At 46.6% G+C, this 18,859-nt stretch overlaps 1 long non-coding RNA gene across 5 annotated transcripts; it reads left to right on the top strand.

Moving 5' to 3' along the window:
* Nucleotides 1–1,636: 1,636 nt before the first annotated feature.
* LOC120913525 lies at nt 1,637–17,465 on the top strand. 5 transcript variants are annotated; one of them, XR_005743537.1, is made up of 5 exons: nt 1,637–1,776; nt 5,903–5,997; nt 6,767–6,884; nt 9,320–9,394; nt 17,216–17,465. It is a non-coding gene; the product is annotated as an uncharacterized LOC120913525 (long non-coding RNA). The 5 variants fall into 5 exon arrangements; XR_005743538.1 differs by lacking the exon at nt 6,767–6,884 and having other exon boundaries at nt 1,641–1,776; nt 5,867–5,997; XR_005743536.1 differs by lacking the exon at nt 6,767–6,884 and having other exon boundaries at nt 1,642–1,776; nt 5,895–5,997.
* The last annotated feature ends 1,394 nt before the right edge of the window (nt 17,466–18,859 follow it).

Raw genomic sequence — 18,859 nt, 5'->3', positions numbered from 1 at the left:
GTCACTGTGCCATGCCATCAAACGCAGTCACTGTGCCATGCCATCAAACGCAGCCACTGTGCCATCAATTGTCACCACTGTGCCATGCCATCAAACGCAGCCACTGTGCCATCAATTATCACCACTGTGCCATGCCATCAAACGCAGCCACTGTGCCATCAATTGTCACCACTGTGCCATGCCATCAAACGCAGCCACTGTGCCATCAAATGCAGCCACTGTGCCATGCCATCAAATGCAGTCACTATGCCATCAATTCGCACCACTGTGCCATGCCATCAAACGCAGTCACTGTGCCATGCCATCGTCACCACTGTGCCATGCCATCAAACGCAGCCACTGTGCCATGCCATCAAACGCAGCCACTGTGCCATCAATTATCACCACTGTGCCATGCCATCAAACGCAGCCACTGTGCCATGCCATCAAACGCAGCCACTGTGCCATCAATTATCACCACTGTGCCATGCCATCAAACGCAGCCACTGTGTCATCAATTGTCACCACTGTGCCATGCCATCAAACGCAGCCACTGTGCCATGCCATCAAACGCAGCCACTGTGCCATCAATTGTCACCACTGTGCCATGCCATCAAACGCAGCCACTGTGCCATCAATTATCACCACTTTGCCATGCCATCAAATGCAGTCACTATGCCATCAATTCGCACCACTGTGCCATGCCATCAAACGCAGTCACTCTGCTATGCCATCAAACGCAGTCACTGTGCCATGCCATCAAACACAGCCACTGTGCCATCAATTGTCACCACTGTGCCATGCCATCAAACGCAGCCACTGTGCCATGCCATCAAACGCAGCCACTGTGCCCCTCATTTGTCGCCACTGTGCCAATTGTCACCACTGTGCCCTTTAATTGTCGCCACTGTGCCCATTGTTGCCACTGTGCATGTCACTGTGCCCTTTAATTGTTGCCACTGTGCCCATTATCACCACTGTGCCCTTTGTTGCCACTGTGCATGTCACTGTGCCCTTTAATTGATGCCACTGTGCCCTTTGTCGCCTCTGTGCCCATTGTCGCCTCTGTGCCCATTGTCGCCTCTGTGCCCATTGTCGCCGCTGTGCCCATTGTCGCCGCTGTGCCCTGTAAAATGCACTACCTTTCTGCTTCCACGTCCCTCGATGTCCTCTCCCGCCCTCGATGACGCTTAAGCCAATCAGGTTAACGATAACCAGAATCGGTGAACCTAATTGGCTGAGACGGCCACCAGTCTTATCCAAGGGACGCAGCCCCCGTACGTTCCAAGGATAAGACATCCGGGAGCCGAGGGGCTGTACTCGGAAAGCCTATCAGAGCCACCGCCACCCTTTGGGCAACTTCTGCTATTTTTGTCTGATGTTTAGCATTGCTTCCGAGCATGCGTGTTTGTACTTTGGATTTTAGTTGGACGGACTTGCGTACACACGATCGGATAAACCGACGTAACAGATTTATTGCTAGACAGTTGGTGAACGTGAACAGCCAACATTTGTTGTTGTAAATTCAGCCAACAATTGTCTGATTGAGCATACAGACGATCAAATTATCCGACACAGCGCGTCCATCAGACTATTATGGCCATAAAGTTGGATGGTGTGTACCGGCCTTTAGGAAGGGAAAATAAAGCTTTGTTACCCAGTGGCTGCTGCACGTTGCAGATGATTGTGACATGTGATATCTGCCTGTGAGATTCTTCCTGGGAATCATCTTCTATCACTGACACCTGAGTGACTTCTTCCCCAGCTCTGAGCACATGAAGATCAGCAAACTGATGTGTGAGTGCCGATATTATGATGGCCATACGTTGCATAATGTATTCCATGGACCAGAGCAGCATTATTATAACTTGTGGACATATTTCACACCCCAGTGTTGTGCAGCGTTTATAGTGGATGATCTTGCAGATCAATCACCAGTCATTACTGTATTATTGGACGAGATGTGATTGCCATTATAGTGTGCCTGATAGAGCAGATGCTTCTTGTCCTATCCTGTATTGTAGGGCCCGGTGTTCCTGGACAGAGCACATCTCTATAGTGTAACATACTGTACAGTTCAGAATCGGCACCACAAGTTGGCAATGGGAGCAGCGGATTAAATCCTTGATAACTGCGTGTGATGACAGATTCACTTTTCTGGGTTTACAGTAAAAATGCAGTTGAGTCGTGTTTTTACAGCTCTTCCCTTAAAGGGGTTGTAGAGGGAAAAAAATGTTTTCCCTAAATGGCTTCCTTTACCTTAGTGCAGTTCTTATTCACTTACCTCATCCTTTGATTTTTGCTTTTAAATGTCCTTATTTCTTCTGAGAAATCCTCACTTCCTGTTCTTCTGTCTGTAACTCCACACAGTAATGCAAGGCTTTCTCCCTGGTGTGGAGAAAGCCTCTTGAGGGGGGGAGGGGCGCGCAGGCAAGTCAGGATGCTCTCTACTTTGCAGATCAAGAGGCTTTCTCCACACCAGGAAGAGAGCCTTGCATTACGGTGGTGAGTTGCAGACAGAAGAACAGGAAGTGAGGATTTGTCTGAAGAAATGAGGACATTTAAAAGCAAAATCGAAGGATGAGGTAAGTGAAGGAGAACTGCACTAAGGCATACCTCCCAACATTTCAAAAATGCACTGCGGGACATCTTGTTGAGCGGGGATGGATCAAAGTTGTTGAGCGGGGGGGTTGCCGCGGACAGCAGGTGTTGAGCGGGGGGGGGATTGCCATGGTTCACAGTTGTTGAGCGGGGGGGGGAGTGATTGCCGCGATCGACGTTGCTGAGGAGCGGGGTTGCCTACCTGTGCACACAGCCTGTCTGGTTCTCCTCTTCTCTTCAGCTTCCACAGACCACACAGCGCTCCGGTAAGAGCATGTCTCCCCTCTCACCTTCTTCTTCCTGTGCGGGAAAATTAACCCCTGCGCGGGACTGCGGGAACATGCAGTCTGTGCGTGAAGTTCCCCCAGAATCCGGGCGGGTTGGGAGGTATGCCCTAAGGTAAAGGAAGCTATTTAGGGAAAAAAAAATTCCTTTACAACCCCTTTAACTACTTAAAACCCGGACCAAAATCCAGGTAAAGGACCTGGCCAGTTTTTGCGATTTGGCACTGCGTCGATTGAAATGACAATTGCGCGGTCGTGCCACGTGGCTCCCAAACAAAATTGGCGTCCTTTTTTTTTCCCACAAATAGAGATTTCTTTTGGTGGTATTTGATCACCTCTGCGGTTTTTATTTTTTGCGCTATAAACAAAAGTAGAGCGACAATTTTGAAAAAAATGCAATATTTTTTCTTTTTTGCTATAATAAATATCCCCCAAAAATATAGAAAAAAAAAGTTTTTTTTCCCCTCAGTTTAGGCCGATACGTATTCTTCTACCTATATTTGGTAAAAAAAAAATCGGAATAAGCATTTATCGATTGGTTTGCGCAAAATTTATAGTGTTTACAAAATAGGGGATAGTTTTATTGCATTTTTATTAATCATTTTTTTTTTTACTACTAATGGCAGCGATCAGCGATTTTTTTTTTTTTTTTTTTTTTTTTTTTTCGTGACCGCGACATTATGGCACATCGGACAATTTTGACAAATTTTTGGGACAATTGTAATTTTCACAGCAAAACATGCTATAACAATGCATTGTTTACTGTGAAAATGACAATTGCAGTTTGGGAGTTAACCACTAGGGGGCGCTGAAGGGGTTAAGTGTGACCTCATATGTGTTTCTAACTGTAGGGGGGCAGGACGTGTGACGTCATTGATCATGCTTCCCTATGTCAGGGAACACACGATCAATGACAGCGTCACGGGGAAGCTGTGTTTACACACAGCTCTCCTCGTTCTTCAGCTCCAGGGACCGATCGCGGGTCACGGAGCTTCGGACCAGGTCGCGACCCACGGCTTGTGCCCAGCCGTGCCATTCTGCTGACGTATATATGCAGGAGGCGGTCCTTAAGTGGTTAAGCTGCAAAGGCAGCCATTAAGGGGGTATACATGTGCTGCAGCCTTTGCATCAGATGGGGCCGCGCCATAACCGCCCCACAATCAAGTGCAATCAGGGCCACAATCAGGAATTATGGGGCCCCTTACATAGCTTCAGGCATGGGGGGGGGCATCCGGGGCCCTTTAATTAAAAAAAATATATATATAAAAAAAAGGGGGGGTTGCCATCCGGTGCCCTTAACAAAAAAAAAGGGGGGGTTGCCATCTGGGCCCCTTATAGGTGTACTGCCTGTACCCCCCTGATGGCGGCCCTGAGTGCAATGTACACAGTGGCAGCACGGTGGTTCGAGATTTTAGGGATTAAAAACGGGCAGTGAAGAGGCAACTTATCCCCTCCTAATTTTCTTCTCAAACACTCTGTGAAAATGTGATCCAATGCAGATCACTTTTCAGAGAGCCCTGAAAAGTGCTGTGAGATGGGTGAACAAATACATAAACTATTATCACCTATGCTATCAGATGAATCAAAACATAAAACTGTCAATGGGAGAAAAAAATCATAAAACTGTCAAAGAGTTTAAGGCCCCATTTAGGCTCGGTTCACACTCGGTTCACACTGTTTTTCGGTTGCGGGTGCAGGAATCGCATTGATTCCGGCAACCGCAACTACATGGCACTGCTCTTGCGAGTCAAGCAGGGCTGCCATTCATTCTGAATGGCACCCCCATGCATCTCAGCCGCAGCGTGGGAACTGCAGGGAAAGCTCATAGTCAAAAAGACTAAGCGGTTTCCTTGCGGCCGCATTTTTAAAAAGGCACATTCACCTTCTTTGTGCGTTTCATGCGCTACAGCAGGGATCTCCATACTTTTAAATCAAAGGGCCAGTCTACGGTCTTTCCAACTTCGGGGGGGGCAAATTCTGACCAGTTGGGGTAGAAAATGCCCCAGGGCCGAGCATCAGTGAGAAGAAACATGGCCCCAGTGTTGGTGGGCAGTAGGAGGAGGAATAGTGCTCCATTGTTTGTGCCATTGGGAGGAATACTGCCTGATTTCATTGGGAGCAATACTGCCCCAAGGGCTGCATGAAGGCTAGCAAAGGGCCACATCCGGCCATTGGGCCGCAGTTTGGAGACCCCTGCGCTACAGCATGGCTCCCATGCCCAAGCAAATGTGGGACGCATGGCCCGCAGTAGTGTGAGCCGAGCCTTAGATCCAAAGTGCATTTTATTTTTGCCTTGTCATATGTCAACATTGGAGATGAGCTCTGGTGTGTGTTCGCAAAGCCCACGTGCAGAGCCCGCCAGGAAGTTGGCACCGCTCTGCGCTAATCACAGGCAGTGAGACATTTCCCGATCTCTGCAGCCGCACATCAGGACAATGTCTCCCTGCCTGTGATTAGCGCAGCACCGTGCCGACTTCCTGGCGGGCTCTGCACGTGGGGTTTGCGAACGCGCCGGAGCTCATCCTTATTTAGGATCCCACCAGGAAGCTGACACCGCACAGCGCTTATAGGGGGCAATGAGACATTTCTTGGCCTTTGCAGCTGCGGATCAGGAAATGTCTCGCTGCCTGTGATTATCCGTATGCAGTGTCGGCTTCCTGGCAGGATTGGGCATGTGGGATTGCAAACACGCCCGAGTATTCCTAGTCAACATGTGTTTCCATGTTTTTTACATGTTGATGTGCCTTTTCAAAGCATATTTTAAATGTAGGATTTGGATAGGATAGAGGTAACACCTTTTGCCAATGCATAAAAAAATGTTGACTGCGTTTTAAAGTGTTGCCATTGACATGTGCATAAAACCCAACAATGCAAATGAGCCCTCAATGATTGGTCAGTGATGTCATAATATTGACTAGATGTATTGTCTCATGCGGTGCTGTGTATGAGAATTATAGACTAAGAAACACTCAATGAATACATTTATCTGTTTGAAATATTAGGCCCCTTTCACATGAGTGACCCTGTCAGTTTTTCAGGCGAACCTGATCGGATGGTCCATGTATCCCTATAGACTGGTGGGTGTAAACGGACTTGTGTCTGTGTGAAGAGGACCTAAACGGTGTATATTATTGTGAGTTTTTGTGCATATTTTCAGGTCTATCCATGTGTAAATGTTTTAGTTTTAGCCAGCAGAAAGCTACCGTATTTATCGCGGTATAACGCGCTCCCGCGTATACCGCGCACCCCCAAAGTGACCCCCAATCCTGTGGAAAAAAAGTTATTTTTGTACTTACAGTTTTGGTGTCTTGCGCGGCGTCCATCGGCGGCCTCGTCGGGTCAGGCGTCCTTCTGCGGCTTCGGGTGTCCTCTTCGGCGGGTCCGGCATCCTTCTGCTGGTTCGGGTGTCCTTCTGCGGCTTCGGGTGTCCTTCTGCGGCGGGTCCGGTGTCCTCTTCGGCGGGTCCGGCGTCCTTCTGCGTCGTCATCGCGTCCTCCCCGCTCGTTTCCCGCGCCGAGTTTTGAATACTGCGCCAGCATATACCAAGCGCAGTACACTCGGGCAGGCTCGGCAACTGTCGCGCTCACGTCCTGTACGTCCAGGACGTGACCGCGGAAGAAGCCGAGACTGGCCGACTATACCCGAGTGTACTGCGCTCGGTATATGTCGGCGCAGTATTCAAAACTTGGCGTGGGAAAACAGGTATCGGCGTATATCGCGCACCCACGATTTTTCCCTGATTTTCAGGGCAAAAAAGTGCGCGATTTACGCCGATAAATACGGTAGTTACTGGGAGGAGGATATGGATGTTAAGGCTTGGAAAATGCTCATTTTCAGCCGTTTCCATTGAAGTCAAAAACGTACCATTCCATTTCAAACTGTATCTCACCTACCTTTTCCAGCTCCGGCATCAAGCTACAGGCCCATGAACACTCATATGTGAACAGACACAATTCAAAAGCATGGGGTGTTAGAGCTTTGAGCTTGAAGCTGCAAAATGCTTAAACTGAAAACACACAGGTAGGTTAACTGACACTTTTCAAATTAGCAAAGAGGAGGGGGTGTTCTGTAGGCCCTAACACACTTCCTGTCCTAGGTCGACAACAAACCCACCCACAAACAAACAAACAAACACACACACATAAGGAGAGAGGGCTCAATCTGCACCCCCCCCCAACTACCCCTCTGTGTCTGCCCATACTCCAATCCCGAACACTAGGCCCCAGAAAAAGAAAGTTGGGGCTGGAAATTTGAAGTTCATCAGCCTCAGATAGATCTGGAAGTGAGGTGCTGACTGCCAAGGGGTGAGTGAGCTCACCATCCTTCCCTGTCTGCAGGGCTGTCTTAATGAGGGCACTCCTGGGCACTGCCCAGGGGCCCCAGCTGCATGGGGGCCCCTGCACTTTCCCCAAAGCAGCTGGTCCTTGAGCCGTCCTACCTACTTGATGTGTTTACCTGCACTGTCATCATCGTATGGGCCCCAGAGCATTACTTTGCCCAGGGGCCCATGATGCTATTACGATGGCCCTGCCTATCTGTGACTGAGTAACTCTTCTCCTGCCTCTGAGTAACTCTTACATCAGAGTTCCCCTTTACACCAAAGACCACAGTGTTTCCCCTTATCACAATCGGAAATTCCGACAGCAAAAGTCCGATGTGAGCTTTTGAACGGAAATTCCGACCGTGTGTATGCTCCATCGGACTTTTGCTGTCGTAATTTCCGCTAACAAAATCCGATCGTCTGTAGCAATTCCAACACGCACAATTCCGACACATGCTGGGAAACAATTTGATGCATGCTCGGAAGCATTAAACTTCATTTTCTCGGCTCATCGTAGTGTTGTACGTCACTGCGTTCTTGATGGCCGAAAGTTCCGAGAACTTTTGACCGTCAAGAACGCGGTGATGTACAACACTACGATACCAAGCTTGAGCAGAATTCCATCTAAAAAAACATCCATGGTTTTTCCGACGGAAAATCCGATTGTGTGTATGCAGCATTACATCAGAGTCTGCAGAGTCCCCCCTTACAGTGAAAGGGAACTTTGCGGATTCAGATGTAAAAGGGGAACTCTGGGGACTCGGATGTAAAGGGGGACTCTTGTTATCAACTTCATATGATTAGAAATGTTATTTAAAGTGGATGTAAAAAATGTATTTTTTTATTTTTTTGATGTCACAATGTACAGTATACGATTTCCTATCATCTGTGCCCAGTCTTGCCACACAGAGTTAATCCAGCTCTGAGCAATCCTCTTTTATTGTTCAGTGAAATAAAACCTTAGTACTTTCTGCCCCCTTGCTGTGAGTGACAGGTTATTTACATATCTCATGCACTAGCCTGGAGACAGGCACTATTTTTCAATTCCCACCCCCACTCCTTTTCTGAAGTCATGTGGTTACTTTTCTGGATTTTGACTGAATGTTGGTGATCATAGCAGAATTTAGCGTAAGGAATACACAGGAGAAAATGCATGTTGACAAAGGGAAGGATAGAGGTGGGCGGGTAGTCTACTGACATCACGACTCCACCCACTGAGCTCCAGACAACAGATCCACCCACAGAATCTGCAGTTTTTCAGTTCTTATAACAGACAGAGGGGAGACATTTGACAGGTAAGGATACATGCAGGAGGCATCTATATCCTTATAGATCAGTACTATGGCAGTAGTTTAGAAAGGATGAGAGTGGCTTTACATCCACTTTAATAGCAATATATATGTATAGTTTTATACTATAAAAAAAAATTGCCAAAAAAAGTGTTCGGGTTTGACTTGAAGAAAAGGTGGCACCCCTAACAACACTGCTCCAGTATTGATGTAGTACATTGAGTTTGCTTTGTCACCTTAAGACAGTTAGGCTGCATTCACACCTGAGCGTTTTGTCGCCTGAAGCGCGACGCCCCAAAACGCTACAGGGGAAAAAATACATTATTCTCTATGGAGATGGTTCACATCTCCACTACAAAACGCCTGACGCCGAACGCCTGAAGCCCAAACAAGTTCTGGACCCTTTTTTGTCGCTCGAATTTGGGCGTTTTACATTGGTGACCCTAGACCTGTAAAAAATCGTGGTAAAAAATGCGCTTTGTCGCGGTAAAAAATGCAGCGTTTTGTCGCGGTAAAAAACGCTGCCCTTTGTCGCGGTAAAAAACGCCACAAAACGCTACGCTCAGGTGTGAATGCAGCCTTAGGGCTCATTTACACAAGCTTCGCCCTCTGAAAAGCGATCTGTGGCAGTTAGCCTGGGAAGTTTGTTATATAGAGATTTGACAAAGAATTTGGCGACAGTGTGCTACACTTTGGTATAAAATGACTGTGCTTTTTTTTTTCCCCCAGTTACCTCCTGATATGTATTAGTACATCTCAAATGTCACTGTTACCAACACCCCATAACTATGTATAAATGTTACTTTTAGAGAAAAAAAATTGCCATTTTGCCTCATTTTTTGTAGTCACACAATTCTGGTCAATTCCATATGGAGGAAGCAGACTGGATCCTGCAGGAAGAAGACAGCTTGGACGAAGAGGTAAGCTGCCACCAACTTTTACCTATTATTATTCATTGACTGATTAACTACTTAAGGACCGGGCCTATTTTTCAGACTTGGTGTTTACAAGTTTAAATATTTTTTTTCTTCTTTTTTTTTTTGCTAGAAAATTAATTAGAATCCCCAAATATATCTTTTTTATTTCAGACACCCTAGAGACACCCTAGAGAATAAAATGGCAGTCGTTGTAATACTTTGTCACACCGAATTTTCGCATGTTTTTTTTTTTTTTATAAAAAAATAAGGCAACAGTAACGTTAGCTAAATTTTTTTTTAAATTGTGAAAGGTAATTTTACGCCGAGTAAAATGATACCCAACATGTCACGGTTCAAAATTGAACCCGCTTGTGGAATGGCGACAAACTTTGACCCTTAAAAATCTCCATAGGCAATGTTTAAAAAATTCTACAGGTTACCAGTTTTGAGTTAGAGGAGGTCTAGTGCTAGAATTATTGCGCTCACTCTAACAATCGCGGCGATACCTCACATGTGTGGTTTGAACACTGTTTTCTTTTTTTTTCCAATTAACATTTTTTTTTTTATTGGTATAAATCGGTTCACAAGATACAGATAAATGCAGGTAATAACAGTAGCCAAAGCATACACTTATCCAAGAGTACAGATATTACCCTCGCCCTTTATGGGTAGAGGGGGAGTTGAGATTCCGGCCCCAGGGGCCCTATTCCAAAAGCTGGCTCTACCGTCAGTCAGGTCAACAAACTTATGCATTTCAAACCGTTTTCTATACTCTGGTGTCAACGGTGACACCGAAACAGTAGATTGTGTAAGAAGAAAAAGAGAGTCAAGAGAAGAAAGAGGAAAAGAGAGAGAAGGGAGATTTAGGTTACCGCGCCTGCCACCCCGTCCGCCCCCGGCGGGTCCTCCCGCCGGTGCCACTCACTCCAGACCTCGTCGTGGGCATCCATGCGATTACGTATCCTGGCTGTCATCCGCTCCATCAGCTCCACGTCCTTGACCCTAGCGTAAAGGGCCTCCTGGGACGGGGGTGTGGTCTTTTTCCAATTAAGGGCTATCAGGCATCTAGCCGCCGTTAGCACGTGCCTAAGCAGTTTTTTATATGGCTTGGCCAGGCGGGGTTGGGAGATGCCAAGTAAAAATAGTTTAGGGGTTAGGGGGATTGGCGCCTCAAAGAGATGGGTAAGCAGCTGGTGCGTGGACTGCCAGAACGGGGTGATAAGGGGGCACGTCCAATAGATGTGGAAGAGAGAGCCTCTGGCCTGATGGCATCGCCAGCATCGGTCAGAGGTGGATGGAAATATTTTGTGGAGTATGTCCGGGGTTTGGTACCAGAAACACAGAATTTTGTATGAGTTTTCCTTATACAGGGTGCATAGGGACGATTTGGCAGCCTGCCTCCAGACGGCCTGCCAGGCCTCCATCGGCAGTGGCTCCCCCAGCTCTCTCTCCCACTTCAGCATATATACATGCTTCCCCCGCCCCTGCCAATCATATGCGTTCAGTAGCTGGTAGATATCCGTGATCAGCCCCCGTCTATGGCGCCCCTCTAGGACAATACGTTCAAATGGGGACGGTTGCGAAAATTGGAGCTTTGGGGCTATTGTCTGGGCATAATGTCTTATTTGTAAGTAGCTGTAAAACACCTGTCTGGGCAGGTCGTGTTTCACCTGGAGCTCCGAGAATGTCAGCAGCCTACGGGTCCTGGGGTCCACCAAGTGTCCAAAATGGAATAGGTCTCGCGAAGCCCAGGGCCAAGACATCTGGTGGGTCAGGCTATCCGGTATTTTGGGGTTGCAAACAAAAGAGTTTAGTAAGGAGCATTCGGACTTAAGCCCCACTTCTCGGGACATCTTACGCCAGAGTCCTCTGAGCAAGGACATCGAGCCTAACAGACGGTCAGGCCCCACTCCCACATCAGCATCCCATAACAGGCTATTTGGGTGGACCGGGGCTAACCATATCTTTTCTATCTCCGTCCACTTATTAAAGGACCTCTGGGGAAACCAGGAGACCACTGCACGCAACTGGGTAGCTTGGTAATATTTAACAAGGTTGGGGAAAGCCAGACCCCCGTCTCCTCGCGAGGCTGTCATGTGAACACCGTTTTCTAATGCGGGTGCACTGTCCTTTACAAAAAAAAAAAATTAGGGTCACTTTTATTCCTATTACAAGGAATGTAAACATCCCTTGTAATTTCTTGTGAAAAAAAAAACATCCCTTGTAATAAAAAAAAAAGCATGATAGGACCTCTTAAATATGAGATCTGGGGTCAAAAAGATCTCAGTTCTCATATTTACACAATTTTTTTTTTTTTACCATTTTAAGACCATTGGGCAGAAGTGTTGTTTGATGTCGCTTCTGCCATCCAATGGTATGGAGCCAAGTGGGGGCCTTCTTCCCCTCACTTGGCTCCAGGCTGTTGAGGGGAGAGGACCCGATTGTCTCTGCCAGTACCGACGGCTCCGGTAAGCAGCGGAGACCATCGGAGTGTGGCGGTAGGGGGGCCCCCTCCCGCCCCCGATCAAAGTGATCTTGCGGCGAATCTGCCGCAGAGACCACTTTTATCTGAAAGTCGACCGCCCACTGTTGAAGAGGATACCGGGGTTATGGCAACTATCTGCTGCCATAACAATGGTATTTATTTTTCAAACAGCTGTCGTACAACTGCGGCGGACGGTCCGCAAGTAGTTAATTTGTCAGAAAGTTTCTTCCCATCAGCTAAAAAATAATGGTGTAACTGTCCTGTAGATGAATTACAGTCCAGCTGTTACTGCATACAGACATGGCCATCCCTCCTTCCCAAAAAAAGATGTTTGATACAGATTTTTGGAAAAACAAAAGCAAACAGTGGTCACCGGTTCAGAAAAGTGACATACAATTTGCACCTTCTTTAATTAAGTCACTAAGACCCCATTCACACCGAGGCATTTTTCAGGCACTTTTGGGCTAAAAATAGCGCCTGTAAAGTACCTTAAAAAAATGACTACCCTGCAGTCCCAGTGTGAAAAGCGATGCGCTGGCAGGATGTTAAAAAATGTCCTGCAAACAGTATCTTTGGGTTGGTGAATGAGCGATGTGTACACCGCTCCTGCCCCAGTGTGAAAGCAGTCTTGGTGACAGCAGTGAGTCCTAGCGCTCTATGGTAGAGATGGGCCAAACACAACCCCTGTTCAGTTTGCAGCAGAGCTCCCGACCCAAACGGCAAACCTCCTTGAAGGCTTTGGGAGCCGAACAGGAAAAATCAAAAGTGCCCATTTTTAAGGCTTACCGTGTTTCCCCGAAAATAAGCCCGGATCTTATATTAATTTTATAATTAATTAATTCAACCAAAAACAATGTAGGGCTTATTTTCGGGGTAGGGCTTACTATTGTGTGGTCTCCTCTACCCCTCTCCCTCTCTGCCTGACAGGAATCCCCTGTGTAAAGTAAAATGTATGTATTCGGCACAGAGGAATCTATGGCGTGGAGCGTTGTGGGTCACCTATACCATCGTGATAGCACTGTAACTGTAATTGAATATTATAGCGTATACAATTGCATGACAGGTCTGTGTCTGCTCTGTTAATGCAGAGCGGACAAATGCCGTTCTCCTCTATGGTCAGACGGATGTAAATGGACCACCTATCCATTTACACCTGACTGCCATCCTATACGTTCAGCTAGAAGGAAGGGCAGATGAGATTGGATGTAAGCGGGTGTAAATGGAAAAATGTCTGTTTAAACCCGCCACCAGGCCCACTCCATAGATAAGAATGGAGGTTCTAATCGGGTGCGCACTGCTACTTGACTGTGGGTTGCATATTCTATGGGGCCAAAATCATGCTGGAATCGCACCAAAGTAGTACAGGAACCTTTTCAAAAAGCAAAAATGTGAATAGACACCATTGAAAACTATGTGATTCTGTATCTGAAATAGTACTAGTGTGAACCAGGCCTAGGCTTCTTGTTATACTTTGTAACACTTCCTGTGCAACACTTGATAACGTAATAATCATTATCTCTCATTACAACTATTGTTGCCAGCAATGGAAACCTGCAGATTCTCAGAGCTAAAACAGATCACAGCAGCACTCCAGTTAACCAGCGCCTTTCTTCAGGCATTTTTTGCCAATCTAAAGTCTCACAAGTTACTGCAAGTTCTTCTTCCCATTTAAGGAGAAAGTTTGAGAGTTGTGGATACAATTCCCTCAGCAAGAGTTGATACAGTACAGAGAAGGAGTGTTCTGGCCTGGTGATCTGTAGTAATAAAATTCTAAGTCCAAAAAGGGTTTACTATTAGTCTAATGAAGGTATAGACCTCAGGAAATGTTGCAATTGTGACCATTTCAATGATGCCTTGGATGGAGTCAACTTTCCTTGTGTCAGTGTCTGACAAAGGAGGGGCTTATCTTCCTTCGTCCAACACAGAAGGTGAGTAGTACCCAGAGTTGGGGGGAAATTAGAGAAATCAAATAGTGGTGTTGAAGGATAAATTCACCCCTTTTATAACATATTACATCTTACACCCCCCGATCACCTGTTTTGACAGCAAATAGGAGGATCATCTCCCTGCACTCGCTGTCACAAATTTAAAATAAAATGACCTGCGTGGGGCTCCACCCACTCGGCCACATCATTCAATCAAAGAGTTCTGTGAATGTGAGAACTACAAGTACCAAAAGCTTTTGTGGCCATCAGCTTGTAGTTGTCAATGAGCTGTTGCGCTTTCTAGGTAGTTCATTGATGCTTCCTGTCCGTGTGTACCTGCCTGAGGTGCGAGCAGACCGCTACACTGACAGTCTGCAAGAGCCCTACTAAGGATGAGCCGAACACCCCCCTGTTCGGTTCGCATCAGAACTTGCGAACACACCAAATGTTCGTGTGAACTTTAGAACCCCATTGAAGTCTATGGGACTCGAACATTTGAAATCTAAAGTGTTAATTTTTAAGGCTAATATGCAAGTTATTGTCCTAAAAAGTGTTTGGGGACCTGGGTCCTGCCCCAGGAAACATGTATCAATGCAAAAAAAAGTTTTAAAAATGTACGTTTTTTCAGGAGCAGTGAATTTAATAATGCTAAAAGTGAAACAATAAAAGTGTAATATTACTTTAAATTTCGTACCTAGGGGGGGTGTAAAGTTAGCATGTGAAAAAGTGCATGTTTCCCGTACATAGAACTGTCCCTGCACAAAGTGTCATTTCTGAAAGAAAAAAAAGTATTTTAAAACCAGACTTGCAGTTGCAGAAAGTTTTTTTCATTGTAGGATAAAGGTTTTACATGAATGAATAACAGTTGAACATTGTTAGCGCCCCTGTCAGTGGTAAATGTTTTGCCTTATTCCTCTCACTGCCAATTTTGCTTGGACAGCTTGGTTTATTAAAGGAAGTTCAAAAGTAACAGACTTAAATTAATAAAAAAAATAAAATGAATGCAGCCATCACATCCATAGGTGTGCACAGCCTGTGTACTGTATACTGTATACAGTATATGTATACACACACACTCCTTATAAATAAATGTAAACCAAACATTTCAAAATGTATTAAATCATGGATGTGTCAGTAGTGTGGTGGAGGGTGTCAATAGGGTGTCGGTAGGGCAGTGGATGGTGTCAATCAATAGAGAAATGGAGAGTGTCAGTAGGGAAGAGATTGGTGTTAGCAGGGCAGTGGATGGTGTCAGTAATTTTTTTGACATTATATATTTTTTTTAGAAGACCGATTGGGGGGGCTTTGGTGAAATATCAAGGATCTGAACAGACCATTGGTGTCTCACTTTTGAGAAAGGAAAAGGGACCGAGGACAGAGATTCCCCAATCCCTTTCTCTGCAGCCTCAGCTGCCCTGGACAGTGAATGATTGGGAAGCAGGGGCGGACTGACCATTTGGTCACTCGGGCACTGCCCAGGGGCCCTATGCCACTAGGGGGCCCCATCAGTATGTAAAAATCTGTATTTTTAAAAAAAATCCCAAGATTATAGCTGCCCCGTCTCTCCAGTACCTTTTCAGTGTGTGTATGTATACTGTGTGTGTATATTGTGTGTCTGTATGTATACCGTGTGTGTGTGTGTATACTGTGTGGCCCCATAATCTCCTATTGCATGGGGGCCCCATGAGTTGTCAGTCCGCCCCTGTTGGGAAGTGCTCTGTGCTGAGCGGCTTCCTGTTCATTCACAAACTGAAGCATAGTGAACACTGTTTACTATGCTTTATTTATGAATGGACACAGGAGCGACTGGTACCGATCACTCACTGTGTTCATTCAGAAAAGGAAGGTGGCGGTAAATGAAATATTTATCGGCCCCTTCCCCTGCTCTCCATTTTGAAACTTCCCCACGCATCAGCCAGCGGGAGAGGAGGGATGGTGTCAGGGCTGTGGGGGTGGGTAGGAAGGACACGGGGAGGCATGGGCTGAAGGGGGAATCTGTAAGTATGGGATGATTAGGGTGTGCCAAGGCACACCTATGATCACATCTAAGAATTGATAAGCTGCAATATAACTGTAGCGCTACCCCCGAAGGAGCCGCTGGTTGATTTGGGATTGGCCTATTAAGTTACCCTGGCGTTGTCTAGGGGTGCAATTGTAGAGACAAACAGTGAGTGAAGGTCCAGACAGTGAAAGTTTTTTTCCAATGCTTTATTTTCCAGGCCAACACGGCCAACATCAACATAAATTGGGAAGGGCAAAGTTGATGAATAGAGAGAGAGGGAGAACCTTGCAGTATCAGGCCAGGATATTGAATAGAGCAGTCAGTACTGCTCTGCGTAGTACCAATTTGTAACTCGTCGCCACTCCAACTGAGTGGGTAAAGTGCCCCCGGACAGACCCTTTTTTACAGGCCTGGCAGCCGAGATGTCACTTAGGATTTCTGGGAGGAACGGGCCTCTCTCACAGACCCGGCTCGGGCCTCTGCCACAGGCCAATTACAATAACTGAGCTAGATAGATAGATGGAGCGAATCCTCCCAGTAGATTTCTGGGTTGGTCACCAGATGACAGCAAACATACCTGTCAGTACTCTGGTCACCGGATCCCCAATTGGTTTGTTCAGGCTCTGTTGGACGACCTGCCTCCGGGTCCTCCTCAAACCGACTCCCCAATCGAATGGCACCCAGCCTGAGATCCTTTCAATAGAACCGGGAACCCAGCCAGTCACTGGGGTCCCCTTGTACCTCCAAATGAGGTCCAAAGTAGTCTGCAATTATGGCCAGGTGGGTCACGCTGGCGGGGTCCATAGATGTGCGCACCCTGAAGGTGGATACCGCACCTGGAACGGGGGACCCCGCAAAGATTTTAGAACACATGACACCTGTCACAGATATACTCCTCTCCAGCACGCCCCGCAAGGGAAAAACTCCTCTGATTGGCTGCTGGAGAAACTTACTCTGCCAGAACCCCTCTGGTGCCAACTGCTGGCCAGGGATGACATTGCATCCCTGGACCACAGACTGACCCAGTGGACATTTCTGGAATGACAGAAGTCCCAAAATGTAAACAAATAGTGAATGGGAGCAAGGTAACTCTCCCATTCCCCACTAACTTTAGCGTAGTGCCCATACTGAAAGTAAGGGGGCGCTACATAACTTTTTGTTGTAAGTTTAATGACATGTATTGTCACAGTTTACACTGCCAACTACTACAGAGAGTTATCCGGAGGGCCCCATCAAAGTTTTGCTATGGGGCCCCATCATTGACATTTGACTATCTTCCAAGGAACCAGGACCTTGTTTAATTGTCTGATCGGACTGTCGTGCCTTGGGGGTGATTGCTTACTTTATATACATCTTTGTACCTTGCAATTGTGGTTTGAACATGATGCATTACTCTCCATTCTCTGTAACAGGTCTCTGTTGATAAAAAGACTCACTACCGATTGGGCCCTGATAATCTGGATGACACCCTGGAATATAAACCTGAGTCATGTGACCTTGACACTGCAGCCAATGAAGAAGAAAGCTGTGCCCCTGCTGTATCAGAATAGCCCACTGTGCAGGTTGTAACCAAGACTGAACTAAACATGTACATCATGTATATCACTATTATCCATGATCACTAGAAAACACTGGTTTTGGAATAAAACATTTGTTGCAGCATTGGAGATTTTTTCTTGCTTGTATACTGCACAAAAGTGAATGATCAGATGGCTAGAGAAAAACAATAAAGGGTAGAGGATTGGCTGCAATTACAACTGTTTTTGCTACATGGCTCCATAGAAGAAACCTAGTTAGGAATGAGTAGTGTGACATTGGCAACATTTTTTTTGCCATGAGCAAAATTTCACTGAAACAGAAACTTTCTTTAGCTCATCATGGAGCAGCTTAGGTGAAAACCAGTCATCTACTCCTTTTCTTCATCTAGAGCAGGGGTGCCCAACCTTTTGAAGAGCAAAGGCCACCTAAGCGACTTGGTAACCGGTCGCGGGCCACAATGAGCGGAGTGGGTGCATGGCAGCCCACGCTACTCTATAGAGACAACTCTACTTTTTTTCTTTTTTTGCGGATCGGATTGGAGGTAGGCGTTTGTAAACGGACACAAGTCCATTTACATCTGCTACTCCTTAGAGATGAATGGAGGGTCCAATTGGGTCGGACTGACCGTGTGAAAGGGGCCTGTGGCTCAGTGCATGTAACCCTCAGGTGCACTGCTCTGCAGCTGCGGATCTGTTTGAAAGCAGCCCAGTAACCACTGCAGAACAGATATGCCCAAATATTCACTGTGATTTTAGTAATAAACTTGCCTTTAATAACAGTATTCTATTCTATTCCATCCCAGAGCAGGAGGTTGCGGGCCACATCAGAGGGCTCTGTGGGCTATCGGTTGGGCACCCCTGATCTAGAGAATGTTATTTTTGGGGAGGGCGTATTTAGGTTTTGTTGGTATATTTAATTTAGGGCCCATTCACTCTCAAACAATCCATCACATGAGCTGTCATGCAGAATAAGGCCCCATTCACACGAGGCGGACTCCGTTCCTACGGAGTCCGCCTGCTCCCGCCAGCTCAGCGGGAGATCAGTCTGCAGATCTCCGCTGAGCCGACGGATGACAAGCTCCTCTCTGCTCACTGAGCGGGGAGGGGCTTGTTGGGCACCGCTGTCTCCTATGGAGCGATTTGATGAAAACGGACAGCATGTCCGTTTTCATCAGATCTTACCCAATTCGATCCGCATGGATGGATGGGGACGTGCCCCCCATACGTCTGTTTTTTAGCAGATCGGATTTCAGCGGACATGTCTCCGCTGACATCCGATGCTCCATAGGGATGCATGGAGCGGCCGTTCAGGTCCGCCGTCAAAACTGACAGGCGGACCCGAACGGTCCGTCGTGTGAATGAGGCCTTACAGATGAAAAAAATTCCCATGACCCTTTTTAAGAAAAATAGGGCAGCGCAAGATATGGGTTGTGGTACGTTGTGCATTTGCTGTACATTGGGATCCCTCTTACAATGAAACACACCACACATAGAGAAAGTGTGTTGCAACAATTGTAA

The sequence above is a fragment of the Rana temporaria genome, chromosome 9, assembly GCF_905171775.1.
Source record: "Rana temporaria chromosome 9, aRanTem1.1, whole genome shotgun sequence".
NCBI lineage: Eukaryota > Metazoa > Chordata > Amphibia > Anura > Ranidae > Rana > Rana temporaria.
The sequence above is the reverse complement of the archived record's forward strand: the minus strand, read 5'-3'. Positions and strand labels throughout refer to the sequence as shown.